This window comes from Phocoena sinus, chromosome 15 (assembly GCF_008692025.1).
Source record: "Phocoena sinus isolate mPhoSin1 chromosome 15, mPhoSin1.pri, whole genome shotgun sequence".
Lineage (NCBI taxonomy): Eukaryota > Metazoa > Chordata > Mammalia > Artiodactyla > Phocoenidae > Phocoena > Phocoena sinus.
In genome coordinates, this window is record NC_045777.1 from 16,071,454 (window position 1) to 16,092,059 (window position 20,606).

General features: G+C 46.4%; 1 long non-coding RNA gene across 1 annotated transcript; it reads left to right on the forward strand.

Moving 5' to 3' along the window:
• The first annotated feature begins 2,602 nt into the window (after positions 1–2,602).
• Positions 2,603–18,130, forward strand: LOC116740408. Its single transcript, XR_004345883.1, has 2 exons — positions 2,603–2,818; positions 17,860–18,130. It is a non-coding gene; the product is annotated as an uncharacterized LOC116740408 (long non-coding RNA).
• Positions 18,131–20,606: the final 2,476 nt, after the last annotated feature.

Here is a 20,606-nt window from a genome sequence, read left to right on the forward strand (position 1 = left end):
TAGAGACAGGGTGAATTAATATGTGAGTGGGTGAATTACTGAAAGAGTGAAAGAATAAGTGAGTGAATGGGTGAATTAATGAGTGGGTGAATCAGTGGGGGAAGCAGCATGTACTTGAGGGGTGTGTGGAGGCACCCTGCTCGTATTCTTCCAACTATTAGAAGCCCTTTCTCTGCCCCGTGTAGCTGTGTTCTCCTCCCTCCATCTTCCCCCTGGAGCTGAGATAACTGGGGTGGGAGTTGGAGGGGCGGGCAATTGTTCTGGAGGAGAAGAGAAGCTGGATTTGGTGTCAGGAGACCTGGGTTTAGGAACTAGCTCTCTCACTATTTGGATAACTTTCCTTAAATCACATCTCTCTAAGGACTTCAACTTTCCCATCTGTAAAATGGGGTGAAGATACTGGCCCAGTTGTTTATTGATCAGGACAAGACTGCAAGGGAGGGAGGGAGGGAGAGAAATTCCATAAAGGCTGATGGAGAAGACTTCAACTCCTGGTGGGCTCCTCCCGTGCTCTGCCAGGACATCTGAGCCTGGCTCCAACAGCCTTGGGGCCAAGGCTGAGCCGGGCAGGAGACCCAACTAAGGCATAAACACAGAGGAGAAGGAGGGACAGCTCTGGGAGGGGACTTCAAGGGCCGACTCTGGGTCCTGCCACCTGTCTGGCACCTGTGACAGGCCACACACCGCTACTCCTCTCACAAGCCTAAACGTAAGGCATCTCATCGAGCCTAAGAGGCGCCGTTCCCTATTCCTAAAAGTGGGCTGGGATCGCTGGCATGTCAAAGTGTAACGGTAACAAAAATAACAATTTTCAACCTCTACAGATGGCATCTTAGATTGAATTGAATAAGGTCTATGATCAACTAAGGTCAACCATGCCACACACATGCCTGTTACGTGCAAGAACTATCAGGTGGGCAGCCTGCACATGACAGGCTACTCTGTACACAAACGGTGGCATACGTGCTTTACCAAACGCACGACACGGGTGACCCACTGCCTATGAGGCACATTCCAGAAACCTATTTCATACCCCATGTCCCACCAATCACAACCCACCCCATAAGTAAATCTACCCACCCATGAACTAGGACTTGCATAATCTGTTACATACACAAATCACCCCACCATTAGCTGACCCCAAACAATACCTTCTAGATACACGTCCCTCATATAAATGACTGGCCACCTCTAAGATCTACTGGCTCTGTGGTCTCAGGCAAGTTATTATTTCAAAGCCTCAGTTTCCCCTTCTGTAAAATGGGCCTAACTTGAAGTTTGTTGTGAAGATGACACACATCCGCCCCCACCCCCACCCCCACCCCACCCTTAAAGGATAAACCATGGACCTTGAAATCAGAAAGACCTGGGTCAAAAGTCAGGCACTGCCAACTTCCCAAACTCTGTGACCTCAGGTTCCAGCTTTCTCAGCCCTCATTTTGGCATCAGACAGCTTGATAGCTTTTCCGCGGGGACAGTGCGAGCATTAAATGACCGGGCATAAGCACAGGGTGCAACAGCAGTGATCACTGTCATCAGTGGCTGACTCCTTGACCTTGGCCACATAATCAGCTGGAATCGGGACCCCCTGCACAGGAGAACTCCAGGGACGGCTTGCCCAGGCCTGAACAAACCCTGGCCTCTACGCCATCAACTCAGCAGTCCTTCTTTATCTCTGGCCCGGCCCCTGGGGCAGTCAGACCCCAGCTCAACATGCCCCAGTTCCCAGGGGAAAACAGAGAGGTCTCAGAGCTCAGCTGGAGGTCCCACTCCTTTTCGTTGTAGCTGGAGAAACGGGGGCCTCAGGAAGGGAAGGAGGGGTGTTTTGAGACCACTGTCCTGGGCAGCCGGGGGTCGGGGAGGGGCGGCAGTGGGCAGGGTGCTGAGGCCTCTGGCGCGAATAGTGGTTAAGGGAGGCACCGCTCTGGACCACAATATTTTTCTTTTAAATGACAATAATGGCTAATGTTTCTGGAGAGAATCTGTGCTAGGCCCAGTGCTAAGAACCTTCCACTCTTCTCTGTTTATCTGTCCCACTTTGTAGGTGACAAAACTGAGGCTCAAAGAGGGGAAGTCACTTGCCTAAGGCCATAATGATGTAACAGGAGGGGGTGTAATTGGAACCCGAGTCTGACTCCGGAGCTTGAGGGCTTTACCCACTCCACGCTGCCTCCCTCCTGGATCCCTGGAAAGCACCCTGGAATTCTGGAGCGCTGGTGGCTAGTGGTTCCATTGTCACGTTACTGCCAGGGAGCTCAGGGGTCTGAGAAGTGAAGGAGCTTGTCCCGGGGCACATGCAAGTGCAGAGGCATCCTCCAGACACCAGCCACCACGGGCCGCCTGGCGTCTTCATGTCCCCTGGGCGCTCAAGTCCCCACTATCTCCTGTCTCCCCTCCCCCGCCCACAACCCAGGGAGTGGTGCAGGGAACCCGGGACTTATCAAGACAGAGAACAAATGTCGTGGGGGAAAGAAGCCAAGAGCCATCTCCACTCCTGGGTAGGGCCCTTCAGTTTTGCCCCTTTGAAATTTCAAATTCCAGTTTGTGGACAAAGTCCTAACTTTCTCACAATATAGGTCCCCAACAACTGACCAAACTCCAGTCCAGGCAGCCAGCAGGCCTAGGGCTGGTGTGGCCTTGCTGCTTCCTTTGGCAGCTCTCAAGGTCTAGGGGGAGGGGTCCTGGACCAACTGGGGTCTGTCAGGTCATCCCTGCAGCCACAGCCCACCCCACAGGGACCCCTGCCTTCCACCAGAGAGGACAGCCCTCTTCCTGGAGCTGGGATCTGACACTGGCTGGTGCCGACAGCACATACCAGGTAGGCCTCCTCCCTCCTCCGGGCATCTCTTCTCCCTCCTAGCACTCCTAAAACATGGCTCATCCCACCCTCCTTGTCCTGGGTACAGGCCATGTTGGCTTAATCCAACCACAGAACTTCAAGACTGGACAGGGTGTCTCAGCCAATCCACCCATTTGGCAGATGGGGACACCGAGGCCCCCAGGAGAGTGGCAGCCGGCTGTAGGCTGAACCTGGGACATAGACCCAGGGCCCCTCATGGAGCCCTGAGGAGGGAGGACCCATGCTCCAGGCCATGCAGAGGCAGCAGGGGGAGCTTGGCCTTAACAAGAAGACCAGGAGCTTGGTGAGGTCCCCTTTGCTTCATCCCAGCCCTCAAGGGCCCTGGCAGTGCCTCCTACAGACCCCAGAGGGTGGAGTGTCTGTTCACTCAGTGACTGATGGCCATTCGCTGGGGTGCCACGGAAGTACTTCCAAGAGGAAGAGGAGGAAGCTCAGGGCTGAAGGCCAGGGTTTGGTAGGAAACATTTATGTGGTTAACTGATAACTAAGCCCCATCCTTGGGCCCCTGGAAGCCTCCTTCCTCCCTCTCCTCAGCACGATTAAGACGAACTTACCCGCCTGCTAATCATTGCTGAGCCTGTTGATTTTGCCTTAAAAAATTAACTGGGCATGAGTTTGCGGTTTGCCTCACCCCTAACCCTGCAAAGCAAAGGCCTGGGTGGGCAGGAGGCCGCCGGGTTATGCAAGAGGCCTTCAGCCACCCCATGCACAGCGAGTGCCTCCTCTGCTGCTCTCCAAAGGGTAGGTTTTGCTCAAGAGTCAACAGTCTGCTTGTTTCCCCTGCTCTGGGTCCTGAGCAAATTTGCTGTGTTACCAAAGAGAGATAAAAGCAGCTGGGGGGTAGGGGGGGCAGGGAGAGCTTTCCAAACAGGGATGCGAAGCGGCCGCTTTGAGCTGGGGATTCTAGAATCCTGCAGTGTCAGAGCCAAGAGGGCCCTCAGGAGGATGCGGCCTAAGGCCTTTCAAACTGGGTTCTCAGGTCCCAGTAGCCAAGGGAGTGTAGGCAGAGGCCCCACTTCACCCAGTGCCTGCCTCTTAGGGACACTGTCCCTCCATATTTCATTTGAGAGTGGAGCCAGCTGTTGTCAATGAGAATCAGAAAACTACTGGTCCAGCCTCATCCCCTCACTCATCGCACAGATGGGGAGACGGAGGCCAGAGCGGGGAAGTGACTCGTCCAGGGACAGAAGGTCACCCGGGTGTCCTGAGTCTCCAGCTACGCTGGGGCAGACAGGAGCTCTCTCTGGTACTCAGTGATGTATTCTGGATGGTAGTGAACAAGATGGCACTGAAAGGCCCTTCTTTGCTTTTTACCCTCCCTCCTGGGGCTGGCTGGAAGCAGAGTGGTGCCTGAGAGCCACCGGAAGCCCCAAGTCAGGGGGATCTCACCTGGCCCTGTGCCCTGCGGGCCCTCTGAGAAGCAGCCATGAGCTGCAAATCGGAGGCTCAGAGTTATAACCCATCTCAGCCACATCCTCTCTCTGGAGGCATCAGGCCACAGAAAAGGATGCAGAGCCCTGCCCTGATTCTCAAGACCTCTCTGAGTCTCAGTTTTCTCACCTGTAAATTGGGAATAATAATACCTAACTCATAGGGCTGTTGTGAGGATAAAATGGAGTGGGATATATGCAGTGATAACCATGGCCAATGTTTATAAAGCTGTTTTGAGGGTTTTCCATGTATTAACTCATTGATCCTCACAACCAGTCTGTGAAGGAAGGCGATGTTTTGATCACTGTCTTATAAACCTGGAGCACAGAGAGGTTGAGTCATATGCCGGAGCTCACACAGCTTCTAAGAAGCTGGGATTCCAACCTGAGCAGAATCTGTGCTCCAGAGTCTGTGCTCCTAACCTCCAGGCCACCCTGCCCTTCCAGGGCTGGCACATAGTAAGTAGTCAATGAAAAGTGGCCAGTATGATGATAAAATAAGCTCCATCCCAAGGCACAATTGGGCTGTGTGTATGGACTGTGAGGGCTGGAAGGTGGCAGAAAGAAGACATATCTCTGGGGTGGAGTGGTCAGGGAGGGTTTCCTGGAGGAGGTGGCATCCTGGGCAGAGGGAACATCCAGAAGTGGAGAACATGGTGAGTGAGGGTGAAAGGGCATGGAAGCTACTCTGGCTGGAAAGCAGGGTATTATGGGAGATGCTGACTGCAAGGCTCAATAGGTAGTGTAGAGAGTGTGGTCGAGAGAATGATCAGGAAGGAAGCCAGGAGGACTTGGGTCTGTGTGGGCGGGGCCTCCCCATAGGCTGCCTTCTGCCAGGTGGCTTGTGACTTCTGGGCTGAGGCTGTTGCTGTCCTCCTGTGTGTATGTTCCTCCCTCCTGGTTATGTTCCTGACTTTATCTGCTGGATGTGACTTTGGGAGTTAGATGGGGCCTTGCCCAGACCCTCTCGGGTCTGAAGGGTGCAGGCCCTGGTCTTCAGGTGAGGAATGAACCCACATCCCAGGAACTACCCTTGGGCTCCCCACATCCTTGTTCTGAAGGGTTCTAGGGATGTGCCTGGAGGTCACTGAGATGAAGTGTTTGGGATCCCGAGACTCAGGCCACGGTCACCTCGTACAGTTGTACAGGTTGCTCACTGCACAAAGGTTCTCTGGCTAAGGGGGCAAGTGGAGGTGGAAATCCAGCCTTTGTTCCACTTACCAAGCCAACTGCTCATGGAGATTTGCCCTCTCAGAGCGGGGCACCATTCACTTATTTTCACAAAGGCTCCATGTGAGCCCTGTTCCAGCTCTGCTTCCAGCCACTGTGTGACCTTGGGCAAGGTCATTTCCCTCCTGGGCCTTGGTTTCCCATCTGAAAAGTTGTCTAGCATAAAGCAGAAATTCAACCCTGATGGTGAATTAGAATCACCTGGGACCTTTAAAAACTACTGATGCCCAGGCCGCACCACAGTACAATGATCAAATCTTGGGGTGGGGGTGAGTGGGTGCTGGCTATGAGTATTTTTTAAAGTTCTCTGGTGATCCTGATATGCAACTAAGATTGAGACCTACCACAGGAGGGCTTAAAATTTTGGATCTGGAAAGGCCTAGATGTGCATCCAAGTTCTCCAACTTCCTAGTTGCAACTTCAATGAGGCTCCATTTCCCCATCTGTAGAATGGGAACATAATAGCTTCCTCATAAAGTCAGAATGCTAATTCAACGGGATGCTACTCAGACAGTGCTTGGCACTGTGGTGGGCATGTAGGGAGCTCCTGATTCTTGGTACCGATGACTATCATTTTGCTATTGGCAAAATGAAATCGGCTTAAAATAAAGGGCCCTTCTAGGTCAAGGATGCAGAGACTCGGGGTCAGGCTTTCTCGGTTCCTGAGTCAAGTCCTAGTACATGGGTCTCCATCTCGGCTGCACACCTGTCACATTATTGAGGTCTGAGTGATTATTCTGATGGTTTGATATTTTACCCAATCTATTAAAACACTTAAATTTCTTTTGGAATCGGTACTACGTGCACATGATTCAAAAGTCAAAACAATATAAAAGGTGCACTTTGAGAAGTCTGGCTTCCACCTCCAATTCCTGTCCACCAGTCCACTGCCCTCTTCACTGTAGCTAATCACTTCCCTTAACTTTCCCTGTACAGACCAGGCAGCGTATGAGATCGTACGATATGATCCCCCATCTCTTAAACTGTTCTGCATCTCACTTTGTTCATTTAATAGCCTAACCTGGAGATTTTTTCCATAGCAAATGAGAACAAGCTTTGAGGAAGGATGGGTTATTGCCCCCCTTCACAGGTGGGGAAACTGAGGCTCACACTGCTAAGTCAAGAGCATTTGAACTATCGCTACTTGGCTCCAGAGCCAGTGTTTGCTCCCCTGCCCCAGTGTGGCCTTCCAGGAAGCCTGACCCAGGAGTGCTTTGGAACTGGGCCTAAATCTCTCCAATGCAGGCCTGGCAGGAAGAGGTGGGGTGGGGATGGGTTCTCAGGGCCCCCACCATATCCAGGCCCTGAAGTCACAGAGGGGCTGAAGCGTGGAACAAAAAATGTCCAAAGTCATCCTGATAGTGACCCAGTGAGGGGATGTCCCCTGGATGGGACAGTTAGGGCCCGGTGGCCATGCCCTCCAGTGGACTGGAGCCTGCCAGGGACATTCTGGCAGGCTCAGACTATGCAGGTAGCAGGGGAGGGCAGGAGGAGGGGGAGAGGTGGGGAGGGAAGGGAAGCATGGCTGATGGGACAGGCCCAGGGGAGAGAAGGCTGAGAGATCAGGAAGGAGGATGTGGGATTCATGGCAGAGGGGGCAATGACATTTTAACCAAACATTTTCTGCTCAGGCAACCCCAGGGCTCCCTCTGGATTCCTGACCTGCTTCAGTTCACTGACTCACTGACTGGGGACAAGTCACTTTCCTGTTCCGTGCCTCAGTTTCCCCAAAGCAAAATGAAGCAGATTAGGAAGCTGGTCTTTAGGTAGCCTTGAAACACCCCTAAAAGACTCTGTGAGGCTCCCCTCGCCTTGTTGACAGAATCTGAATCTTGCCTTGATCAGAATGGGGTCCCGCCATCAAGACCCTGGGCCTTCCTGGGTTGGGGGCTGGGGTGACAACATCTCTACACTGATCCAAAATCTGGACTCCTCCCCTAGGTCCTGTGTCTCTCTCCCACCACCTCGTCCTCCTTTCCAGGTAGATGTGGAGTCAGGATCATACCTGGGGTGTCCCGGGGGAAGCCCTGGCCCCAGTCTGACATCCTCCTCCTGGTGTCATGGGGTCTCACACAGTGGGCAACCTCTTCATCCTTAAGGGAGCTCCCACAGCCACTCTGGCACCCAAGACCCTGCGAGGGCTGCCGGGCAGAGTTAATCTCTTAATACTAGTCACAATGAGATTTCAGGGATGGAGGGAGGCGGTCTCCATGGAAACTGCAGACCAGCCCAAGACCCATGCAAGGAATTAACCTCAGGGCTCAGTAAGGGACTCCTAGAGACCCAACCCAAACAGGAACAGGAGACACAGCGGCCTGAACTCCTGTGTCCTGCTCCAGCCCTCCTGCTGTCTCTCTGGAGGGCCCGAGACAACCCATACCCCTCGTACTGCCTCAGTGCTCTCCTGTTAAACTGGACGGAGCCTCCTTCACAGGGAGAGCCCTGTCACCTTTCTGGGCCTCAGTTTCTTCATTCTCCAGTTGGGGGTTATAATCCTTAACCCAGAGCCTTTTCAGAAGAGTTCAGTCTTCAGAATCTGCTTCAGCTAGGCCTTTTCCGCTCAGACTGTCAACCTAGGCCAGGCATTTCACTTCTCCCAGCCTCAGTTTCCTCATCTATACAATGGGCACAATCACTGTAGCACCTGACTGGTGGGCACTGATGCTCAGCGACGGAGTCTCCTTCTCACCTCTTTCTGACTGCCCCATCCGCACTGTACATCTGCTCTCCACCCCAACCACTTGCAGCTTTCAGAATCCCGTAGCCCCTGCCTTGTCTCTGGCCTTTGCACATGCCATACCTTCTGCCCAGAGCAGCTGTCACACCTCTCTCTTTGCCTCCTCATCCTCCAAGTCTCATCTTCATCTTCCTCCAGGCAGTCCTGCTGGCTTGGACAGGTCAGGGCTCCCCCTCAGTGCTCCCACAGCCCCTAATACTTTATATCATCAAAGTTAAATCACATGGTGGTTACTGGTTGTCTGCCTCTTCCATTGGACTATGTCTCATTTTACCCTTATAGCCCCACGACCCAGCTGGCAGGTAATATAACGGGTTGGATGAATAAATGAGCGAAGGAATGAAGGAATTTGCCCAGCCAGTCATTCGACATTTATTCAGCACATGCCATGCGCACTACTGTGGGTGCTGGAGATGAAGCAGTGAATAGGTAAGATCCCTCCCCAACAGGGTTGCTGTTTTAGCAAATAAAAACACAGGATGCCCAATTACATCTGAATTTCAGATAAACAATGAATAATTCTTTTAGTACAAGTATGTACCAAATAACACATGGGACATCACTTATATCTTTTTAAACTTCTGTTGTTTATCTCAAATTCAAATGTAACTGGGCATTCTGTATTGGATCTGGCCACCCTCTTCTCTCCCTCACAGAGCTTACATCCTGGTGGAGAGGTGCGGTGGTAACAGACAGGAGGAAGTAAATAAATAAAAAAGAAGAGAATTTCAAATAGTGGTTAAGTGCAGGGAAGACAATGAAACAGTACAATGTGATAGCGCCTTGGGATGGTAGGGGGTAACCGTGGATATGGTGATCTCCGAGCTAGTGACCTTGACCTTCATGAGACAATTCTAAGCTCCAGTGAGATGCTGCTTTGGAAGAGTTCTTTGAAAATCTTAAAGGGAGTGTAGGCTGTAAACACTGGCGGCTGTTAGTTGAGAGGAGGGCTACGAGGCGAGCAGAGGGCGCAGCCGGGGGTCGCTGCTGAGTCTCACCCGACAGACTCCACAATTTTGCAATCTGGATCTGGGCCTTCACAAACCTTCGCGAACCCGCAGCCGTCGGTCAGCCAATGCCCTCTGCGGGGGCTGAGAGCCAGAGGAAGGGGCCAAAAGGGCTGTGCAGAGAAGCGTGGCCACCCGGGCCGGAGCTGTGAGCTCTGACGCCGTCCCCCCACGCCCAACCGTCTCTCGGTGGCCCTAGGACGCAGGGGGAGGAAGCGGCCCAGATGCGCCCCAGCGACGTGTTTTGCGTGTCCTGGGCTCCGCCTAGTGGCCAAAGCAGGAACTGGCCTACAGAAACCTTTAAACAACCGAGCAGGCTTCACCAATCACAGCGGAGGTCGTATTACAATCCCACCAATCACAGGCCCAGACGGACTACGACTCTCCAAACTCAGCAGAAGACAGCTCGACATGTCTTCTGGGTTTAGTTACGGGGCATGCTAACTTTCCTCCTATCACACATCACTACGTGGTCACTGCACCAATCAGAACGCAATGTTTTAAAACTGGTTCCCTAAGGGGGGCACCGCGCTGCCATTACACCATCTAGGGAATTTATATTCTGAACTTTCGGTCCCAATGTACAATCGCCTTTAATGAGGGTCCCAGGTTTTGTGCGGGTTCTATGTGGAAGCCCATGGTTGCATTCAGGGGCATTCATATATCAATATTTAATGATATATCATTAAATATCTTCCCCCATTATGAAAATTAATGTGTGGGTCCAGGAGAGTGGGTAAAGCACGACCTTTGGAGTTGAACACAGCTGAATTGGAGTCCATTTACTAACTTTGTGAAGTAGGACAATTCACTTCCCCTTCCTCAGTTTTAAAAAAGAACGATAATAATACTTACGTTAATTGTCACAGTCCATCACCCCACCCCCAACTCAGTTATTCAGGCCAAAATCCTGGGAGTCATCTTTGTGTCCTTCCTCCCACCCCTGCCAGCTCTTCATAAAATCTAGTTCTTGGTACCTCCAACAGTATCTCAAATTTTCATCATCTTTTCATCTCCACCACAGCCAACCGTGTCCCCATCCCCCATCATCTCTCCAGGTCTGCAAAAGCTCTTTTCAATTCTCTTGTTTATCCGCTCTGGGTCTTCTACCACCCACTCTATACCCAGGGGCCAGGGATGATTTTCTACAAGCAGATTGGAACAGGTCCCTCCCTTAAACAGTTAAAACTTTTAATGTATTTATACTAAAACTCATAGAATTCAAAACTCCCATGAACTGTGAGGCCTGCATGACCTTGCTTCTATAGCCCTGCATTTATATGCCATTCAATCCCATCCCAGTGGCTGCAGCCACACTGGCCTGAAAAAAAAAAGGTCTTTCAGATCCTGATTTAATTGTCACCTTGTCTGGGAGGGCTCTCCTACATATTTATGTAGGTTCTTCCCATCCTTCACCCTTTATTCTCTGTCCCTGTACCTGATTTTTCTTCATACCGCCTATCACAATTTGGAATTACACATATGTTGTGTTACTTGTATATCTATCTCTATCTCTTCCACCCCCGTGAAGGAGATGGACCTTGTCTGATGTGTTCCCCAGGGTACACCCCACATCTCGTACAGTTTAAAATTAAACACATAATAAACACTTAATAGATATTTGTTGGATAAATGACTGAAAAGACTTGGGGGGGAGAAACTGATACAATGTACATGAAGTGCTTCGTACATAGCATGTATTCAATGAAAAGGATTCCATGTTTTCAGGGAAGTAAAATTTTAAAAAGAGATTAAAACTCATATGTGCTCGTATGTTTGGAAGGGTTTAAACTCTCGTTTACCAGAATTTCTTGACCTTAGCACTGCTGACATTTGGGGCTGGATGATTGTAATGGGTGGCTGTTCTACGTACTGTAGGATGCTTGGCAGCAACTCTGACCTCTACCCACCAGATACCAGTAGCACATGCCCCCCTCCCAACCTATGACAATGAAAAATATCTCCAGACATTGCCAAATGCCCCTTTGGGGGTCTCAAATCACCCCCAATTGAGAACCACTGTGTTAGGCCTCTAGACTTATAGTAAATTTTCTCCCTATAATTCAGTGTTTCTCAAATCTCAGTGTCCATAAGAATCATCTGGGGTCATTAACAAAAATTCAGATGACTCATGTCCCACCTCCAGGTTCCAGGGTCAACAGCTGGCCCAGGCATCGCATGTTTAATGAGTTTCCAGGTGCTTCTGATTCAGGGGTCCTGCAGGAAAACTCCTCCAGGAAGCCTCCCTGATAACCTGATAACCAAACACTGTGTGAGGCTCCCTATCCACTTGGACCCTGTCCTTGAATTCCTTTCCTTTCTGATTACACTTCCCTGGATATAGTTTCAAAGTAGTGACAGAACCAAATCCTAGCTCAGGCAAAGCCCAAACTGCCACATCTAACTTCAGGGAATAAACAAAAGCTGACCACAGGGTTCAGCGAAAACCGCTTACGAAAGGAAGGCACCCCCAACCAAAGGAATCGTGGGTCGCTGCTTGGGAGAAGTATCAGCGTAACAGAATGGTACTGTCAGACTGTCTTTTCCCTGGTGGACTCCCTTCTCTGAGAACAGGTGTTGAAGACCACTTGGTGGGGCTGGTCTTAGTGGTCTAAGACTGGTCATAACTCAGTCTGCCTTTCCAGAGCCATCTTTCAGGCTCCTTTACTCATAGCCTACCCGTGGGTTGACTATTCCACGTCCCTCTTCTGAGGCACGTGGCAAAATCACACTTTCTTGCTGCCTTTAAAGTTAGACGTGCCCACGTGACTGGTCTTAGCCAATGAAATGTGAGCAGAAACAATCTGCGTCACACCTGGGCGGGAGCTTTAAAGAGTCAGTGCTGTGGTTGTTCGGAAGCGAGTGTACGTATGGAGTCACCAGGACGAGGAGAGCGACCCGCCGGTTCATGGCAGGCAGTGCAGTAAGCGAGCAATAACTATCCATAGAGTTACGCCAGTGAGGCCTGAGGCTTTCTTTCTTTCATAATCGCAGCGTGACCTCATCTAACGTGACTGAGTGCGGTCTTTTCAAAGCTTCACTGATTTTCCTATGACCGTTATGATGTTTATCATATCTGAAAACCACCTATGCTATTACTTAACATTTGGCTTACATCAACTCACTTATTTTTACTTAGATTTATTTTAGAAGGAAACGTTATTACTTCCAAATCAAACACCAATATCATAAGTAGAAAGCAATGGGAAAATAAGCAGAATAAAATAAACCATTATATTACGTCCTGAATTAATACTGTTGCCTTTCAAAGCCTCTGGGCCCCGGGTCTGTTCTCTCTTTGTTAAAAAAAAAAAAGACAGTCACTGTGTGTCAATCTTTTGGCCTCAAAAAGCTGGCTGAGAGGGACTTCCCTGGTGGCGCAGTGGTTGGGAATCTGCTTGCCAGTGCAGGCGACGCGGGTTCAAGCCCTGGTCTGGGAAGACCCCCACGTGCTGCGGAGCAATTGAACCCGTGTGCCACAGCTACTGGGCCTGTGCTCTAGAGCCTGTGCTCTGCAGCAAGGGAGGCCACCGCAGTGGGGGGCCCGCGCACAGCAAAGAGGAGTGGCCCCGGCTCTCTGCAACTAGAGAGGGCCCGTGCTCAGCAATGGGGACTGAACGCAGCCAAAAATAAATAAAATTTAAAAATTTAAAAAAAAAAAAAAAAAGCTGAGATTGTCAGATGTTTGGAGGAAGCCCATTATGGAGGCTGAGAGCACAAATTCTGTAGCCTGACTTTCTGGGCTTGAATTCTGGTTCTGCCCTGGACTAGCTGTGTGATCTTCGCTGAGCTCCTTAACTGTTCTGTGACTGTTTTCTCATTTGCAAAACAGGGGGGATAATGATGTGTGTGTCATTGGGTTGCTGTGGGGATTATTTGTGTTAATGTAGAGAAAAGGCTTAGAACTGTGCCTGGCACACAGTACTTACACAGGTGTTAGCCATAAAATAACGGCAGGCGCAAGGTCAGGTGGGTTTGGAGAAATGTTTGAACTCAAGGAAGAGGAAAGAAAAATCCTCCACACTGGCCAAAAATAAATCACCTGGACACTGTGGACGGGGGGCGGGGGGGAAGCTGCCTTAACAGCTAGTGACCTTGACCTTCATGAGACAATTCTAAGCTCCAGTGAGACCTGACCAAGTTCTAGAGGTTTTACTTGGCAGCGGCTGCCCAAACCTCTAACCCCGGTCTCATGTGTCATTAGTGAAGATGTAGTGCTTGGGGACTTCCCTGGTGGTCCAGCCGGTAAGGCTCGGCGCTCCCAGTGCAGGGGGCCCGGGGTCGATGTAAGCTAAGTCTTGTATATAAAAGAATTAGCACAAAATGGGTTAAAGACCTAAGTGTAAGAGTTAAAACTATAAAACGTTTAGAAGAAAACATGAGGGAAATATTCATGATGCTGGATTTAGCAGTGATTTCTTGGAGATGACACCCAAAGCACAGGTGACGAAAGAAAAAATAGATAAATTGGACTACATTGAAATGAAAAATTTTGTGCACCAAAGGACATTATTAACAGAGTGAAAAGGCAACCCATGGAATGGGAGAAAATATTTGCAAATCACGTCTGATACGGGGTTAATATTCAGAATATATAAAGAATTCCTACAACGCAACAACAAAAACCCTGATTTTAAAATGGGCGATGGATTTGAATAGACATTACTCCAGAGAAGATATAGAAATGACCGAGAAACACATGAAAATATGCTCAACGTCAGTAATCAGTAGTGAAATGCAAATTAAGACCAGAATGAGATAACCACTTCACCCTATTAGGATGGATAATTAAAAAAAAAAAAAAAGATAATAAGCGTCGGTAAGGATGTGGAGAAATTGGAACACTTTCTCACTGCTGGTGAGAATGTAAAATAATGCAGCCACTATGGAAAGCAGTATAACACTTCCTTAAAAAATTAAAAATAGAATTACCATATGATGCAGCAATACAACTTCTGGGTATATACCCAAAATAATTGAAAGCAGTCTGGAAGAGATATTTTTACACCATTTCATAGCAACATTATTCACGGTAGCCCAAAGGCAGAAGCAAGTGTCAATTAAGAGATGAACCGAAAAACAAAATGTTATGTATACATACAACAGAATAATATAAAAATGTTATGTATACATACAACAGCCCTAAAGATGAAGGAAATTCTGATACATGCTGCAACATGAATGAACCCCGAGGACTCTTTGCTAAGTGAAGTAAGCCAATCACAAAAGGACAAATGCTGTATAATCCCATTTATAGTGGTACTTTGAGTAGTCAAATTCGTAGAATAGAATGGCGGTTGCTGGGGGCTGGGGGCAGAGAAGCTTGGAGAGTTATTTTCTAATGGAAACAGATAAAAAATTTCAAGAGTTGGGAGGTGGTGGAGGTTGTATAACAATGTGAATGTACTTGATGCCTCTGAATAATACATTTTAAAATGGCTAAAATAGTAAATTTTATGTATATTTTACCACAATTTTAAAAAATTTCATCAATGTATAAAATATATGTATTTCATCCTGACAAATTTAGGTTTAATTCCAAGAATGCAAGGATGGTTTAACATTAGAATATTACTAAATCAGCAGACTAAAAGAGAAAAAAATGTGTTTATCTTAGTAGATGTACAAAAAGCAATTAAGACAATTCAACACTGTGATTAAAAAGCAAACAAGCAAAACTTCTAGCTTCCTTAGAAGAAACTTTTTAAAGCCCAGTAAAAGTCACCTACCAAAAACCTAAAGCAGATATCTTACTCAAAAAGGCCAAAGTCCCTTTAAAATCAAGAATAAAACAAGGTTGCCCACTGTGGCAGAGGCTGCAAGTTGTTTGTTCTGTATTATATAGTCTCCTTGTCTTCCTTTGTAATAGAACCTCCAGTTTTCACTTGAACTCATGAATGCCCCCTCAAAAAACTTATCTCAAGCATTCCTTAAAGCTAGGGGAGGCCATGTGAATATGTTCTGGCCAATGAAGTATAATCAGAAATGTAATGTGGCAGCTTCCAGGAACTTTTTAAAAAAGACAGCTGGAACATGACTTTTACTCCTTTTTCTTCTTTGTCTCTTGCTCCTTCTTTCTGCCTGTAACCTGGCTGTATGGTTGGAGCTCTGGCAGCCATCTTGGACCATAAGGATGAAGACCTCATGGGGATGAAAGGAACCTGGGTTCCTGAGGACTGTTATGGGGAAGAACCACCATACTAACCTTAGATTGCCTCCCTCTGGACTTCTATAATCTGAGGAGTTATCTTCTATTTTGTATAAACTACTGCTATTTTGTGTCTCAGCTACTCATAGACAAACAAAGCCCTATTTGAAATACCCATTATTACTGCTTCTCTTTGATATTTTACTAGAGACCCAAGCGATACAATAAGATAGGAAATTAAAAACAGATCTAGTAAGAGAATTTAACAAAATTGCTGGGTACATTTTCAGTATGTCAAAAGCAGTTGGTTTCTATACACTAATATCAACAAATGAGAAGATTCAATTAAAAAAATTATTTATGATAGCAATAGCGATTATTGCTAGGATTAATATAACAGAAGACCTTTATGTATTAAAATTATTGAACTTTATTTAAAAAACATAAAAGCAAACCTATATAAATGTATCATGGTCAGAAGGATTTTTGAAAATTATAAAGGGAAACCTCATTAAAACGAAGGCAGAAGGCCAGAAGGGGGAGCTCTCATGCACATACTACTTAATCTCAATACGGATCCCAACAGGAAGAGATGTACCTTACATCTCTGGAAGAAAGTGACACTACTTTACTACTGGCAGCAGGAGGAAGAAAGATTTTCTCCTGGCCTGGCAACAGCTCAGTCAATGAGAGACTGTCACAACTCAGCCAATGAAAAGCCACTATACTTCCAACTCCCAGTTTCCTCTAGAGGACTGTTTGTTTATACCAGCCCATCCCAACTTCGTCTTTTCCTCTGTAGAAGAGTTTCCTCTCCCTTAGTTTACCATACTTGCATATAGTTCACCATAGTTGCATGTCCCAAATTGCATTTCTTTGTTACTCCCAAATAAACCCATTTTGCTGGTAAAAATAGCTGGCTCCTTTATTTTCTTAGGTTAACAGCTTCATTATGCAAAGATGTCAATTCTTCCCAAATTAGTCAATAAATTCAATGTAATTTCAATTAGAAGCCCAACAGGACAAAGCTACTTAGCACGGTAGTTGGCAAATTGCAAGCACTCAAAATATGTTAGTTGCCTTTATTGAAATCCAGTGGAGACAAATAGGCTGTTGGTCTCCAAACTTTGTTCTGTCCTGTTTAGTCTCATCTTAAAATTTACGTGAATGAGCAAAGAGAATAAAGATAATTTTTAAAAAAAACAACTGTAGGGGCTTCCCTGGTGGCGCAGTGGTTGGGAGTCCGCCTGCCGATGCAGGGGACACTGGTTCGTGCCCCGGTCCGGGAAGATCCCACATGCCGCGGAGGGGCTGGGCCCGTGAGCCATGGCCGCTGAGCCTGCGCGTCCGGAGCCTGTGCTCCGCAACGGGAGAGGCCACAAGAGTGAGAGGCCCGCGTACCGCAAAAAAAAAAAAAAAAAAAAAAAAAACACTGTAATATGAAGAGGACATGCTCTATGATACATAAAGCTATAGTTTCACTCTCCAATATGGTAACCACTAGCCACATGTGGCCATTGAGCATTTGAAATGTGGCTAGTTCAAACTGAGATGTGCTGTAAGTGTAAAATACACATTGTATTTTGAAGCCCTAGTATATAAAAGAAGAAAAAAATCTCATTAATTATTTTTGATTGATTAAATGTTGAAATAATATTTTAGCTATTTTGGGTTGAATAAAATAACTTTATTTCTTTTTTGAACTTAAAAAAATTAAATGTTTTATTTTTTTATAATTGTATCAATAGATTCACTTACCTGGGTTTTTTTTTATTTCATTGTTTAAATGTGGCTACTAGAGATAAGTGGAACAGTATAGAGAGCCTAGAAACAGATCTACACATGTCTGAAAATGAGGGACAAAAGCAATGGCATTGCATATCAGTCAAGAAAGGACATCCTAGTCAATAATTGTCTGGGTCAATTGGTTATCCATATGAAGAAAAATATAATGGCATCTCTATTTCATATCGCACGCAAAAATCAATTCCTATGGAATAACGACCTATGTATGAGAAATAAAACTTTAAAATATAGAAAACGTTTAGCATAATATCTTAATGATTTCAGGGCACTGCAAAAAACAAAAAGCACACACCATAAAGGAAAAGATTATTAAATTTAATGATCTTATTTATAATTTAACCAAAACTTAACTACATTACAATTGTAAACTTCTGTACAACAGAAGGTACTCTAAAGAGAGCGAAAAGACGAGCTACAGACTGATTAAAGGTATTTTCCACTAATACAACTGAAAAAAGGATCTGTACTGAGAATAAATAATTCCTTCAAATTGTTAAGAAAAGATAAATAAGGCAATAGAAAAATGGGCAAAGGCTATGAACACACACACTCACAGAGGAAATTCAAATGGCAAAAGGGGCCTTTCCCTCTCTAGAAATATGGGAAATGCAAATTCTCATTTTACATTCATCATCTTTCAGAGTCAAGTGTGGAGGAAGGTGTGCAGCAACCAGAGCTCCTAGATGCTACTGACCAAAGTGACAGTTGGTGGACAAGATTGAGCAATTTGCCAACATCTCATCAAAGTGAAGATGCCCACCGCCTGAAATCCAGAAATCCCGCTCCTCCACATTATCCTCGAGAAACTCTCACCCACAGGTATAAGAATGTTCTTTGTAGCATTGTTTAAAGTAGTGAAAAGCTGGAAACAACTCCATTGTCAAAAACTGGAATAAATATACTTTGGGATGTGCATTCACAGCATTTTCAATGAGTGCCCTAGTGCTACTTGTAGCTGCATGGGAAGATCCAAAAATAAAAGGAAGTTGCTGAAGGACACATACAACATTTGAATAAGTTTTCTAGATATGAAAAACAATGTTATATATAGTTTATGTAGCCATGTAGAGTGAAAGTATAAAAACATGTCTAGCAATGATGAACAGCAAATATTGACAGGGGTCACCTCTGAGAAGGGTGGCAAAGCAAGGGATTGAGGAGGAGTACAAGGTGGGGCTTCAAGTCTAAGTGGAATGTTTCATTTGTCATTAAAACAAACAAAACATGAATCAAATGAAAATATGGTCATGCATGTAGGGCTCGACAAAACTGAGTGATGGGTACATCAGTGTTCACAATATTGTTCTCTCTACTTTTCTGCAATATTAGGGAATAATTACAGATATTTTAGAAAGGAGAAAGATAGTGAAAAAAATTGTCTTTCTACATACCAGCAGCAATCTGTAATGTAACTGTTAAATCATACTATTTAAAATATCTCTACAATTTTTTTTTCTTAAATCTAGGAATGTATTAAGCTAGAGAATTTCTCTGTTGGGGGGTAGGGAGAGCTTTCATGTGTGTTGTTTTCAAGGGGCTCTGTGATGGGCTAATGTGAACACACTGGAGGCTTCTCTTGGAGTGCCTGAGGCATTCATTGTCCTGTGTTAAGGTCTCTGAGAAGTTCTCTGATAATGAAATTTGTACAGCTTTCTTTAATCCAACATTTTTCAGACATCTCAGGATAGAATCCTCCTTGTCTGAGCGGTCTCACCTTGGGAAAGGCTGACCTAGTCACCTCCAAGTTTCCTTCCAATCCTCACCATCAGCGTTCTAGTTTTGGCTCTGCCACTAACGTGCCGTCTGACTTTGGCCAAATCATCTTTCTTCTTGGGGCCTCAGCTTATTAAGATATTAAACGGGTGTGTGAAGTTTAGACTCTAAGATTCTCTTACCTGTTTCCAGCTCTAAAACCCCATGTTGGAGCCCAGCCTTAGGATGACATTTCCACTCAATTTTATTCCTCTTCACTCAACTAACTTTTTATGATTTAACTGAAGCAGGTTCATGGTAAAAGAATTACAAAAATGCACAGAAGTGAAATAAAAAAGAATTAAATTTACTCCACATGCCAGTGTATGCCTTTTTCGAAAGGTATGATGATTGCTAGCATTTACAGAATACTTATGTCCCAAGCACTGTGCTAGAATAGAACTATTTTTATCCTCATTTTATAGATGAGGAGACTGAGGGTCAGAGAGGTAAAGTCACCTGTCCAAGGTTATACAGCTTGCAAGGCTCTAACCCAAGTCTGCCTAACTCTGCACCACAAATTCTCAGCCACTACCATATAAGGCCTCCTCATCTGAAGGGGGTCTTCATCACTGTGAGATTCCTTTTCCTCCCAGCACCCTAAGTCCTTCAGGATTCTCTCATCTCAGAGGAGCTGTGGGTGGATACTACTACCTCCTCTGAAAACAAAGTCAGCACCTTCACTGTGGGAGGATCCGTGTCCCTCCTCCATACTCCGTCCACCTTATCTCTAGAAAAACTATGACTTGCCCTGGAGAAGGGGAAAAAAAATAATCCTCTCCCCTCCCCAACTCCACCCCCCAAATCACAGGATTTGGGGGTAAATTCACAGGCTGGAGACAGAAGAATGGGTGTGTAATTAAGATTCAGATTGACTATTGTTCTATGTGAATGTCTGATAAAGAGAAAACAATGGCAGCCATGGGGGCTGGGAGGTGAGATTTCCCAAGTGTAGAATTCTAGAAGACAAGCCTTGAGTTCTAGAGCCTGGGTCGTCACCCTGCCCCACCCCCACAAACCAGGCAAGCAACAAGGGTGAGGACACCAGAGAGAACTGTGGGCTGGGGAGAAGACCCAGCCAGGGATACCTGCCCAAGACGTTTGGCTAGAACTGGTCTATTCAGAATGGGAAATGGAGACAGGATGAGTTAGCTGCTATAGAATCCTAGGTGCTAGAGCAGCTGTGTCCAACAGAAATATAACGTGGACCACATATATAATTTACAGTGTTCTAGTAGTCACATCAAAAAATAGTAAGTCTATGAAATAGGAAACTGCGCTCACAAATAATGAGCTTCCCCTTGGTCTTAGGAATCAGGGGACCGACACTCAAGTGCCCTCGGTGCCCAGATAGAGATATATGGAGCAGATAGAGTATAAGCAGGTTTCACACTTTCCTATAAGAAAACACAGCAAATATAATGGTTTACATTTATTAATATAACTTTAGTGTAGAGACACTAAGGAATGGTGGGGACTGTGGCAAATTAGAGATAGCACGCCCAGCCTAAATAAGCTCCAGTGGGATTTTGTCTCATGGTTATGGGGAATCAGTGTTGCTACAGCTTCCAGTTTTTTGAAAGAGGCTGGAAGTTGGGGTTTTGAAAGGTTAGAAGTCAATTGAAGTTTTATTTAA